General features: G+C 37.5%; 1 protein-coding gene across 1 annotated transcript in view; it reads left to right on the top strand.

The window, feature by feature from the left end:
* Positions 1-10,605: 10,605 nt before the first annotated feature.
* Positions 10,606-15,000, top strand: part of LOC118761518 — a gene marked incomplete at its 3' end in the record, with an annotated part of 19,520 nt that continues 15,125 nt past the window's right edge. The window contains exon 1 of the mRNA XM_036499520.1: positions 10,606-10,745. The remainder of the gene's footprint in view (positions 10,746-15,000) is intronic.

Raw genomic sequence — 15,000 nt, 5'->3', positions numbered from 1 at the left:
ATAAATAAAAAAGTTTGTTTTAAACCTTGGGATTACATAGAGAGTATTTTGCGTAGGATATGAGCAGTTCCCATGAGCACTATCTTTTGAATTTCTGCCATTTTGGGGTTTCCTGGTATCTGAGTTAGGTAGCAATCAGTCCCTTTCGCTATCATTCCCAGGGCACCTATGACAACAGGTATTGTTTTAGTCTTCAGCTTCCACATTTTGCTGATTTCTATTTCAAGATCTTTGTATTTGCTCAGTTTTTGGTTGGTCTTGACAGATACGTTTATATCGATTGGGACAGTCATATCAATGAGGAGGTATGTTCTTTGTCTGAAGTCTTTCAATATAATGTCTGGCCTATTTGCATCTATCTTCCTGTCAGTTTGAATGGTGAAGTTCCAGAGGAGTGAGATGTCATTTTCAAGCACAGGAGGTTGATTGTGTTCCCACCAGTTTTTTTCATGAGGCAAATCCAGGTTTTTGCAAATTACCCAGTGAATATATTGTGCAGCTCTATCATGCCTACTGAGGTACTCTGTAGGCGCTAGAAGACTGCATTTGGAGACAACATGGTCAATGGTTTCATTTTGTTGTCGGCATACACGACATGTTGGGCTACTGCCGTTCTTTAATATGTTGGCCTGGTAGTTTCTTGTTGGTAGGCATTGATCTTGAGCTGCTATGATAAACCCCTCTGTTTCAGATTTTAAGCCAGAGGCCATTAGCCATTGATGGGTCAGGGCTTTGTCGATATCTGCATTATTCGCTCTCTTTGGGTATTTGCCATAGAGAGGTTTTTCTTGCCAATTATTATTATTATTATCATTATTATCATTATTATCATTATTATTATTATTATTATTATTATCATTATTATTATTATTATTATTATTATTATTATTATTATTATTATTATTATTATTATTATTATTATCATTATTATTTTATTATTATCATTATTATTACTATTATTATTATTATTATTATTATTATTATTATTATTATTATTATTGGGAAGCATGGTCTAGTGGCTGGGGTGTTGCCCTCACGATCGCGAGATGGTTTCAATTCCTCGGTCGGGTGGCGCGTTGTGTTCTTGAGCAAACCACTTCATCTCACGTTGCCCTGTGATCACTTCGACACCTGATTTAAACCGTGCACCTGTTCAGGTAACGTTGATTTGATGGAAGAAGTGAACTAAAGTACGGCACATACATTTGAGCACTAGAAGCAAATCGCTTGTGCAGGGCATTCGGCAAAAAAGCTAAACACTCAGACATCGTCTACAACAGGAGAGTTCGTCATCATATTGTTATCATCCTTAGGGTCACGGATTGGTTGGCAGTTTCGTTTCAGTTTCGGGAAACAATTTTAACGGTGTTTGTTTGTTTGTTTTTTCTACTGCCAATCATGGTGGGGAGAACGGGGAAATCCTCGTGCAAATTGCCGTACCACCTTCCTTCCTCACTCCCGCTTTTTCGTCGTCATCTTCAAAGTTTACTTTCTTCGAGGAAAATTTTGAAAACCAAAAGGTTTATGTCACCCACAAAATGGGGGCTTTGGTTAACAAACGTCAGCCCCACCCCCATAAGGGCAACTGGCTCGCAAAACGATTTAAGCAACAAAGTACGGTATAGAACCTTTTAAACAAGTGAATGAGTCGTAAACTTACGGCGCTCCAAAAACACACCTCCAGATATAGCGGTAATAATAATAATAATAATAATAATAATAATAATAATAATAATAATAACAACAATAATAATAATAATAATAATAATAACAATAATAATAATAATAATAACAATAACAATAACAATAACAATAATAATAATAATAACAACAACAACAACAACAGTAACAACAACAACAGTAACAACAACAACAATAACAATAATAATAATAATAATAATAATAATAATAATAATAATATAAATAATAATAGTAATAATAATAAATCGTGTTAACTGGAACGACTCATGTACAGAGAAGAGCATTATCGCTGTGTAAACAACATCCATTCATGAATTTATTTGTTTATTAATTTTTTTTAATACATATTTTACCTGTGAATTTGCGTGTGTAATCTGGGAATGCATACAATGAGCTTCTCTGTCCTAGGTGTACGGAAAACACCCGGCGAGAAATTGAAGGAAATTTGAAGAAAGAAGGAAAAAAATAATAATGATAATCCTTTCTACTAAAGGCACAAGGCCTGAAATTTTGGGGGACGGGTTAAGTCGATTACATCAACCCCAGTATTTCACTGGTACTTGATTTATCGACTCCGGTCGGATGAAAGGCAAAGTCGACCTCGGCGGAATTTGAACTTAGACCGTAAAGGCGGACGAAATGCAGCTAAGCATTTAGCCCGGCATGCTAACAATTCTGCCAGCTCGCCGCCTTTCATAATAATAACAATAATCTCTTCTGCTACAGGTACAAGGCCTCAAATTAGGGAGAGGGGGATGTGTCGATTACATCGACCCCCAGTGTTTCATTAGTACTTAAATAATCGATCCCGGAAGGATGAAATCCAAAGTCGACCTCGGCGGAATTTGAACTCAGAACGTAACGGTAGACGAAATACCGCTAAGCATTTCGTCCGGCGTGCTAACGATTCTTATTTCTTTACTGCTAACAAGGGGCTAAACATAGAGGAGACAAACAAGGACAGACAAAGGGATGAAGTCGATTACATTAACCCCTGGTACTTAAATAATCGATCCCGGAAGGATGAAATCCAAAGTCGACCTCGGCGGAATTTGAACTCAGAACGTGACAGCAGACGAAATACCTATTTCTTTATTACCTACAAGGGGCTAAACATAGAGGAGACAAACAAGGACAGACAATGGTATTAAGTCGATTATATCGACATCAGTGCGTAACTGGTACTTATTTAAACGACCCCGAAAGGATGAAAGGCAAAGTCGACCTCGGCGGAATTAGAACCCAGAACGTAGCGGTAGACAAAATACCGCTAAGCATTTCGCCGGGCGTGCTTAACGATTCTGCCAGCTCGCTGGCTTTAGCAGCAACAGCAACAACAATAACAACAATAACAACAACAAGGCCTTTACCGACAATAACAACAGAAAACAACATCCTGTACTACAACGGCAATGATAAGACAGATGCAACAAGGGTTATAACAGCAGCTATAACGTTAACAGTAACAACAACAGCAGCAACAACAGCATCAGCAGCAACAACAGCAACAGCAACAGCAGCAGCAACAACAACAACATGTAGACATGAGAAACAAAATCTGCAGCAACAACTCTAAGATTAATACCGATAGCAACAGATATCTACGCCAATTGTTAACAACAGTAAAAATAATGCCTGGAGGCATGGAATACATTTGAAAGATTCTTTATTACCATTTTTCTACGATTAAAAGAGATTCTTTGGTTCCTACGTTGTTAGTTTTTCCATTCTGGCGTGTGGGCGTGTCACGGTTTTGTGTATTTCTAATGTTAATAAATACATGCGTACATACACACAAAAAAAAACACACACACACACACACACTACGCACATACGCACATACACATGCACAGAGACGCGCATGCATACACACATACATACATATGCGCGCTCACATATACATGCATACACACGCATACGCGTGTTCACGCGTGTTCACGCGTGCTCACGCACATACGCACATGCACACACGCACACATACATATACGCGCACGCACGCACAAATGCATACGCATACGCACGCGCGCACACGCACACATAAATAAACGCCCGCACATGCACGCAAAAACACATACGCACACACACATACACATACACATACATATTTACACGTACTCTCACATACAAGAATGACGCTCACATACACACGCTCATAATACCTACACACATATATATTCACAAACAGACATCCATCCATACACACCAATAAATGCAGACGGGCACATTCATAAATGCATACACAGACGCACACACACACATTAACAAACGCGCCCACATACAGCAACACAAACGTAGGTACACATTAATACATGCAGACACAGACAGCAACCGCACGTTTCATGTCAGAGTGTCTTAGACTTTCCAAATCTAAAGATACATGGAAGTCTGCAGGGATTTGAAAGTGTATTTGCGCAGAACTGATTGGTCATGGACTCTTATATATATATCCATTGTTTTACAAGTCTTGTTGTTTTTTTTCTCCCTCGGGGTGTCCAGAAATGACCCTCCTCACTATGCAGACTTAGTGATGTTGTTAGATAAGTTGACGATGATCCGAGCATGCAGAAGGCAGTACTGGGTTTTACCAGCAGCACTCAAGAATGACGTAATATAAAGGCACACGCACACACACACACACACACACATACACACATGTATAGGCGCAGGAGTGGCTGTGTGGTAAGTAACTTGCTTACCAACCACATGATTCTGGGTTCAGTTTAACATCAAAGGACGCTTTGCCAATATCTAGGGGCTCCTTACTCTCAGTGGTTTTACTGTGCGCCCTGGCACCAACTAAATGTATTTCTGCACACTGCGCTTAGAAGATTGTTATCACATATGCTAGTTCATAGATGGGACTCTGATAGGTGCTGTTACTCTGGGTCAGAGTAAACCTGGGACAATTTTTTTCTACTCTAGGACCGAAATTTTGGGGGAGGGAACCAGTCGATTAAAATGACCCCAGTACGTACCTGGTACTTAATTTATCAACCCCGAAAGGATGAAAAGTAACGTTGATCTCGGCGTAAATTTGAACTCAGAACATGAAGACAGACTAAATAACGCTAGGCATTTCGCCCGGCGCGCTAACGTTTCTGCCAGCTCACCGCCTTAAACCTGGGACAATAATGGCTAAGAGATGGTTCCACATTCTTCAAAATCCGAAGATTCCCGAACAAGAGCTCCACTGCCGTGTGTAGCCATAAGCAGAACATACATACACACATACACATATGCATACGTAATTGGTATTGTCTAAATTCCAGTGACGAAACCAGTTTCTGGGTGGGAGACCCGCTCTTAGAATTGGTGAGAAGTTTTTATAAATCATATCAGAAGCACACACACGCACGCACGTACACACATTCACTCGACACACATCTATGTATATACATATAGATAGATAGATAGATAGATAGATAGATAGATAGATAGGTAGATAGATAGATAGATAGACAGACAGACAGACAGATAGATAGATAGATAGATAAATAGATAGATAGATAGATAGATAGATAGATAGATAGATAGATAGATAGATAGATAGACACATATATACATAAATATATGTATTAATACATATATATATATATATATATATATATATATATATAATACACACGCACGCACACACACATAAGTATATATATATATATGTATGTATATATATATATAGGTAGATAGATAGATAGATAGATAGATATAGATTTAGATAGATAGATAAGATATGCCACCTATATAGATAAGATAGATTATATACATACATATATATATATATATATATATATATATATAATATATACATATACATATATATATATACACACACACACATACATACACACACATACACACACACACACATGGCACAAATGTAAAATTTCGAGTGGAATGAATTGTAGACGGAACGGAGGGAGGGAGAGGGTTGATATCTTCTCGCCGAAAACATCGCCTTCGCATCAATCGTTTGTGCCGTCTTGCTGAGAACTTGGATAGTCTACCGATTCTTCTGACGGGTTCACGCTGTGTTCTGGTGACTAGAACAATGCGAACAATACGCAGACATGACTGAGATCCCGTAGTCTTATGTGGCGATCAGCTTCTATTGTGAACTGTAGACGTTAAGCTAGCTTTAGCGATTGTTAACAAGCATGCAAATGATCATTCCTTCTGAAGAGATTTTCACTTCGAGATCGTGGGGCAAAAGTTCTCAAAATTTATTACAATGTAAGACTGGTTATGGGTCATACAAATAATCATTCCTTCTGAAGAGATTTTCACTTCGAGATCGTGGGGCAAAAGTTCTCAAAATTTATTACAATGTAAGACTGGTTATGGGTCATACAAATAATCATTCCTTCTGATGAGATTTTTCACTTCGAGATCGTTGGGCAATAGTCCTCAAAATTCATTGCAATGTAAGACTGGTTATGGGTCATACAAATAATCATTCCTTCTGAAGAGATTTTCACTTCGAGATCGTGGGACAATAGTCCTCAAAATTCATTACAATGTAAGACTGGTTATGGGTCATACAAATGATCATTCCTTCTGAAGAGATTTTCACTTCGAGATCGTTGGGCAATAGTCCTCAAAATTCATTACAATGTAAGACTGGTTATGGGTCATACAAATGATCATTCCTTCTGAAGAGATTTTCACTTCGAGATCGTGGGGTAATAGTCCTCAAAATTCATTGCAATGTAAGACTGGTTATGGGTCATACAAATAATCATTCCTTCTGAAGAGATGTTCACTTCGAGATCGTGGGACAAAAGTCCTCAAAATTCATTACAATGTAAGACTGGTTATGGGTCATACAAATAATCATTCCTTCTGAAGAGATTTTCACTTCGAGATCGTGGGGCAATAGTCCTCAAAATTCATTGCAATGTAAGACTGGTTATGGGTCATACAAATAATCATTCCTTCTGAAGAGATTTTCACTTCGAGATCGTGGGGCAATAGTCCTCAAAATTCATTGCAATGTAAGACTGGTTATGGGTCTCCGTCGCTCGACAATGAGGATTCAGTTGTTTGGTCAATTGAATTTACAAGTATCTTTTATCATTTGCTTATTTCAGTTATTGGACTGCGGCCATGTTGGGCACCGCCTTGAAAGGTTTTAGTCGGACAAATCATCAACCCCTGCCTGATATTTATTTTGTTGGTCCCTTTTACCGAACTTGTAGGTTACGGGGACGTAAACAAACCAACACTAGTTGTCGATACCAGTTTAGGGGACAAACACAAAGGCAGATACCCACAGATATGTATCTCTTTCTCTCTCTCTCTCTCTCTATCTATCTATCTATCTATCTATCTATCTATCTACCAGTCTGTCTGTATGTATATATCTGTATATGTATGTATGTATATATCTGTATATGTATGTATGTATGTATGTATGTATGTATGTATGTATGTATGTATGTATGTATGTATGTATGTATGTATGTATGTATAGATTTTTAGCAGTGATTTTGTATATTAAAAAATGGTAGCAGTCAGAATTTTGGATAATTCTTTATTTAGCGCTAGCGTTCATTTATTGGGACTCTTCGGTAATATATATATATATGTAGCCGCAGGAGTGGCTGTGTGGTAAGTAGCTTGCTTACCAACCACATGGTTCCGGGTTCAATCTCACTGCGTGGCACCTTAGGTAAGTGTCTTCTACTATAGCCTCGGGCCGACCAAAGCCTTGTTAGTGAATTTGGTAGACGGAAACTGAAAGAAGCCCGTCGTATGTATATATATATTATATATATATATATGTGTGTGTGTGTGTGCGTGTCTGTGTTTGTTCCCCAACATCGCTTGACAACCGATGTTGGTGTGTTTGCGTCCCGTAACTTAGTGGTCCGGCAAAAACGACCGATAGAATAAGTACTAGGCTTACAAAGAATAAGTCCTGGGGTCGATTTGCTCGACTAAAGGCGGTGCTCCAGCATAGACGCAGTCAAATGACTGAAACAAATAAAAGATGTAAAAGATGTATATATGTATATATATGTATATATATATGTGTGTGTGTGTGTGTGTGTGTGTGTGTGTGTATGTATAGATATATACAGAGAGAGAGAGAGAGAGGGAGAGAGAGAGATTAAAACTTTTGTACATGGTTAGCTGTTTTTCGGAGAGGGGACAACTCAATCACATCAATGTCTGTATTTGACTGGTAATTATTTTATCGACCCCCAAGGAGATGAAAGACAAAGCTGACGCCAGTGGAATTTGAACACGGGCACCAATTTTGAGGGGAAGGGGCTATTCGATTACATCGATCACACCCCTCCCCCAGGCCACCTCACCATTGCTCAAATGGTACTTATTTCATCGATTCCGAGAGTGTGAAAGGTAAAGTCGACCCCGGCGGTATTTGAACTCAGAACGTAAAGTTCCGGAAGAAATGACGCTAAGCATTTTGTCCGACGGCCTAATGACTCTGCCAACGCACCACCCTAATAATAATCCTTTCTTCTATAGGCACAAGTCCTGAAATTTGTGGGGAGGGGTCTATTCGATTACATCGACCCCAGTGCTTAACTGGTATTTATTTTATCGACCTAGAAAGGATGAAAGGCAAAGTTGACCTCGGTGGAATTTGAACTCAAAACGTGAAGGACCAGAAGAAACTCTGCCATTATGCGAGACGCTGAAGACATATAAAAGACATTTCTGAATCTGCTGATATTATTTGTACACTGTTGTCTTTGATTGATACCAATGAACAATCTAAGATTCCTTTTCTGTTTTTTTATTGGTTTTGTTTTGGTTTTTGTTTTAATTAGCATCCTGTCTTTATTGAAAGAATTTGAAGAATAATCTTACACACACACACACACACACCACACACACACACACACACACACATATATATATATATATATACACACACACATATATATATATATATGGCTACCGAATAATTGTCACATTACATTTACAGATAAATTCTTCTAATTACATAATATCGAGGTCTCTTTCTTTCTTTTGTTATCTTACCCTTTTTATCAATATATATATATGTAAGTATGTATGTATATGTGTGAGTGTGTGTGTGTGTGTGTAAATATATATATATATATATATACATACATACATATATACATACATATATAAGCAAAACAAGATTGCAAACAGAATATGACAATATCAAAGAGAACATCTATAATACAATATAAACAAGAAATTCTACAGATATCTCAATATATTGAAGATTCATCAGAACCACTAATCTCTAAAGGATGTGTGTGTGTGTGTATGTGTTTGTGTATACATGTATTTATAACTAGCAGTATCGCCCGGCGTTGCTCAGGTTTGTAAGGGAAATAACTATAAAGCATTTTTAGAGAGTTATAGCCAAAAAATAGCAAAAAAATGGAAAAAAATGATGGTAAATTCTTTTTGAGAGTGAAAAAAGGTGGAGCTGCGTCCCCTAGACAGTTTGCGGTTTGTGTTTCTGATTCTCGACCCCATGTCGAATTTATCGATTTTTTTCAGAACTGGGGGAACTTTTCAAAATTTTCGCTACGTTAGTTTTGAATTATGACATTGGGCTATGTGTGTGTCAAGTTTCATCAGAATCGGTTGAAAGCCGTGGTCAGGGTGAGGGTACAAGCAAACAGACACACAGAAACACGACAGACAAACTGCCGTTTATATAGAGAGAGATATATATGCACATTGCCTTGTCCTGCAGCCTCAATTATTAATGGTATCGTGAGGACAACGTGACGTTACACTGGTTAACTGGACCACGTTTAAGACACTGCGGAACCTGTCCTTCTGCAGCTCTGAACCTACCCGTTTTCTGCTAGAAAATGACATAGAGATAAACAAACAAAGCAAAGCAGGAACCGACCCAAACACAGTACCCAGAAAGCATGAAAGACGAAGTTGACCTCGGCAGTATTTGAACTTAGATCTTCGAGACTGTCTCAACGAATATTGCCAGGCTCTCTATAGACTGGGCCTAATCGCTGCCTATACATTCTATGCGTACATACAACCACACATATATATATTGTATATGATGATAACAGGCATTTATTTGTGTGTATATATATATATATATATTTGTGTATATATAACATACATGAAAATTTGTCAATAAAAACGAATATAAAAAGCATACACAGACGCACACACACACTCATATATATATACATATACATATATATACATTTATATATATATATACATGCATTTAATATCCATAAAAGCGTACATATAGCCATAATATATACATACATTTATACATTTATAGATATATAAATACATACACTTGATACATGCACGTAACTCCGTACATACATAGACACACACACATAAACTTATACACACACACATAACTCCGTACATACATAAAGATACACACACGTAAACTTATACACACACACATAACTCCGTACATACATAAAGACACACACACGTAAACTTATACACACACACATAACTCCGTACATACATAAAGACACACACACGTAAACTTATACACACAGACACATAACTCCGTACATACATAAAGACACACACACATAAACTTATACACACACACATAACTCCGTACATACATAAAGACACACACACGTAAACTTATACACACAGACACATAACTCCGTACATACATAAAGACACACACACATAAACTTAGACACACACACATATACTTATACACACACACATATACTTATACACACACACACACATATATACAGACATAATACATATATTTATACATACATACATTTATAAACACATGCATTTATACGAGCAGAGAGAGACAGACTAACACATATATACAGACAGACATACATACATACAAAATCAGATGACAGCCGTGGTCGAATCGGTAAGAATAGACAGAAAGACAAACAAGAGTGGTGTTAAAATAAATGAATTCTACGAAGCGATTTCTTGGAATGAAGGAGATTTCTGGAGGCGTCTGAAGGAAGAGATAAAAAAGATCGTTGCTAAACTTGCTCAAGTAAACACCCCGCGTTCTAACGGAACTGGCGAGCGTCTCCTAGCGAACGGTAAGTATTGTTTTAGTAAATAAGCATCTCTTAATGTCCAATTCCGTTGCTCTTGAAATGCCTATCCATCCAACACGGTTCTATATCCGAGCGTCACCTGGCAGTGTTTTGCAATGTCTTTTTCGTTGTTTTTTTTTTCGCTCTCTCTCTTTCTCTCTCTCTCTGCTTCTCTTCCGCAGTTGACCGCCTTCTTGAAGATGTGAAATCGTGTTGCATTTGTTTCTGTACAAGCTTAGCATCATTACACGATGTATGAATATATACGAATCCATGAGCGTATACACATACACAGACAGACAGACGCACGCGGCGCGCAAACACACACACACATATACACTTCCATAGATATACGTTACAGACATGCTCAGACCGTTAGTTACGTGCAAGCGTACCTAGATATACACATGCATATGACGAGAGACAAAAGCATCATATATTTGTGTGTACATAAATGCATATATACATACATGCACACGTATCTATACACACACACACACAGGTAAACAATGATTGTTACTAAATATGTCTTGGGTGTTGTAAACACCTATATTGCTAGAAATAAGAGCTAAAATCCTAAAAACTAATGTGTTTCTAATGATTCCACAATGCAAAACTGATGTTATGTTCGAGTATGTGCATCCATAGAAGTTAAAAATATTTTCAATTATGTGTTTCCGTAGACGTGCGGAGAAAATATCTACCTGAATAAACAAGAGTGTGTTTCCTATTGAAACACCTTTGATCATTGGTGTACTTCCTCAGAGCCGGCCTGGGGCTAAAGAACAACACGATTTCATAGATATTGTGATTTGCTAGAAACGGTAGCCAAATAACCCTTAAAGTATGCACTACCGTTTTAGGGAAAGATACACAAAATAAGGGGTCAGCAGGCTTATATCTTGACCCCTTTCGTGGAATCGTTAAAAATTACAATTAATAAAAATATTTTCTTCATTTAAAAACATTAATTTCTTCATTCTTTTGTGTCATTATCGATTTCAATAAGAAATAATTTTTAAAAAATTAATGAAAATACTTAACGAAATTGATAAATAACAATAAAAATTCCGTTATATTATGTTGATATTGTTGGAAAATCAACCCCTTGGATAGCCACATAAACCTTTCCCCAGGGGGTCAATATTAACGATTATATTGAGACCTGAACAAAATAGGTTTGCCGGATCAGAGCTGGTTTGGTGCTAAATAATCACAATAACGTATAATACGTTAATCTTCTGAAAACAATAGCCAAATAATCCCTCAATTTATTCCCTATCCCAATAAAACACGAAATAGTCCCAGCTGCAATACCCGTGACCATAGATCTACCTAAATCAGAGCCGATTTGGCAACAGCAATAATGCGTAAATACATTGTCAATGTTTATATCATGGAATTTTATCCGTTTGATCTTCAATCAGTCGCTAGTTTTCACTGAGTTTTATTTTTTATTTATTTGTATTTTGAGGTGTCAAAGACACCTACATTATTCTACATCTTCAGTTTTAAGCTCCTTTCATGTGACAACCATGACACATACATCCGTGGCCTACAGAAAGCTGGTTGTTCCTTGAGAAAAAAGATTGTGTCGGGGTTATCACCTGTGTTATAATTTGATCGGAATGATTTCACATTCGATCTGATTGTTTTGCAAGTTGTTTGTGGCCTGGTGACCTCAATTCATTTCTGATGACGTCCAATAAGGAAATATATCCTTTTTGAAGTCTCCTTTTATGTCTACGAAACAGATGCAATATTCCTCTGGTATGGAAAAATATAGCGAAGCAAAGAAGGCTGGCGAATGCTCAAATTCCCGTCAGAACTCTGGCGGGAATTTGAGCAAGACTGGTAGCTTCACTAGGTTTTAAGTTACTGTGTTACATTAATATTTGTGTGTGTGTGTGTGTGTGTGTGTGTGTGTGTGTGTGTGTGCATACGTGTGTTCTAAATCACGCTCTGTAGTATATGATTAATGGCGGTTCGTCTTTCATCTTTGGCAGAGACAAACAAATCCTTTTTACAAAATACATACACAGACATGCCAAAAGTAAATAGACGCCATTTTTAACAGTTTCTGTCTAGAACCAAAATAGTGTCTAGAACCAAAATATTCCTTGTGCAGTTCTCAGTGATTAAACCCGTTTGGGTATCGAACTAATAAGTTCAGAAATTATCTCCTGCGAAATTTCTGACTCGGCTGCATACCACATGTTGAACAACATTTTGATCAGAAGGCCATGGTCAACCTGAGCTGGAACTTGTTGAATCCTTTCTTTTACTGGTTATTTGTTTGTACAATCGCTCTGTTAACTATAGCAAGAGGAATTCCAAGGTTCTGTACACTCTTTGTACTAAGTCCACCTTCAGGTTGACTCACAATACAATTTTGTTTCTTGTGTTCGCAGCACGGCTTTTTGCTGTGAGCATTTGATCTCCTATAATCCCATAATATCTTATAATAATACATCAACATCTTTCGAAGCCCCAGACAAAGAAGTGGGTATAATGAATGATGCTTATTTATTTTTGAGATGTCAGTATATACAGGATGCGATGGGTAAATTTCACGCGTGCGCATTGTTTGTTTTTGATTTTATCGACTACACAGTATAGTAGGGTCAGTTGGGCACCGCCTGCGAGAAAAACAGCACCATGGTGCAATTCACTCTGCCAGAAATTTGGAAATGACATGCTGTAATGATTGGCATTCGGACCAGAAGCTCCAATATGAACAGATGGGGAACACACAGAACAACCGTTGGCTTGCCGTGTCCCCAAAACATGTACCAAGAGTGATAAAAATCGAACAGCCAATCAGCATCATGGTGTTTGGAGTGATCACTAGTGATGGCAATGTTATGTCTCCATTCATCTTCCCACACGGCCTCAGACTCAACACAGAGTCGTACATCAAGTGCCTGGGTCAAGAGGGTGGCTGCTGGAACACCCTATGTGTGGCAACAGGATTCTGCACCACGCCATACAAGCAGGGGAACCCAGTCATGGCTGTCAGACAATTTCCACTAACATTTTGGCCACCTAACTCCCCAGACTGCAACCCCCTTGATTACTGTGTGTGGGGCGAGAGACCGACAAAATTCCTTGTAACACCAAATATGAACTGAAGGCAAAGATTATGGCAGCATTCACCAACATAACCAAGGAGACTGTCCAGAAGAGATGCAAGAGATTCCGAAGGCGTCTGAAGGCCGTGGTTGAAGCTGATGGCGATTTTATTGAATACATTTGCTCTTTGGTATTTCAAGATATTTTTATGCAATTTTGGTAAATATATCTGTTAAAATGAGATGTCAGTGTTATTCTCATTTTTGCGTAATATAGACGACAATATACTCATCGCACCTTGCTTATATATGTGTATGTGTGTGTATGTGTGTGTGTGTGTGTGTGTGTGTTGTGTGTGTGTGTGTGTGTGTGTGTGTGGTGTGTGTATGTGTGTGTGTGTACATACATAAATAAATGTATATAATGTATATACGTGGATATACCTATATGTACTATATCTGTTTATTTGTTTGTCTCTCTTTCTCTCTGTCTCTCTGTATATACATACATATATATATATATATATATATATATATATATATATATATACATACATATATATATATATATACATATAAAGCCTCCAAGTCGATGAGAAGACGTCACAGCCAAATATATGTTTATGTATTTGTGAAAATTCAAATGATACTTGATATCCTCAATAAAGAAATATTTAGTAGCGCTGTGAAGATATAACCTAAAGCTATAGTATTGTTTTATCCACGGGTTATATTTTCACAATGGAATTAGCTAAATATTTATTGAACACACGAGCAGAAAACAATCACAGCCACCCTCTCGCCGGGTGGTTTCTGCTCGGCATTATCATAACGCCACATAACTGAATTATTGAGCGTGTTGACGAAACTATGATACGGTTGATGGCAAAGAAAAATGCCGGCAAGAAAAAACTACAATACGTCTATCGTATTATTTATGAAAAATGTATAGCTAAGACGTGTAAGAGAAACGTGGAAAACATATAAAAAACCTAACAAATCTATTATATTTTGAATTACTTTCCCATTTGGAATAAATTTTTTTCTAGCTATTATTTGATGCACTTTTTTTTGGGGGGGGGAATACATTATGAAAATATTCTCATCATAACAGCATCATATATATATGCATACACGTAACTATATATATTATATGCATTATATATTTTTCTGCTCGAGGCACAAGG

This window comes from Octopus sinensis, unplaced genomic scaffold, assembly GCF_006345805.1.
Source record: "Octopus sinensis unplaced genomic scaffold, ASM634580v1 Contig14575, whole genome shotgun sequence".
NCBI classification, from domain to species: domain Eukaryota; kingdom Metazoa; phylum Mollusca; class Cephalopoda; order Octopoda; family Octopodidae; genus Octopus; species Octopus sinensis.
This window is presented reverse-complemented; position numbering and strand designations above follow the sequence as displayed.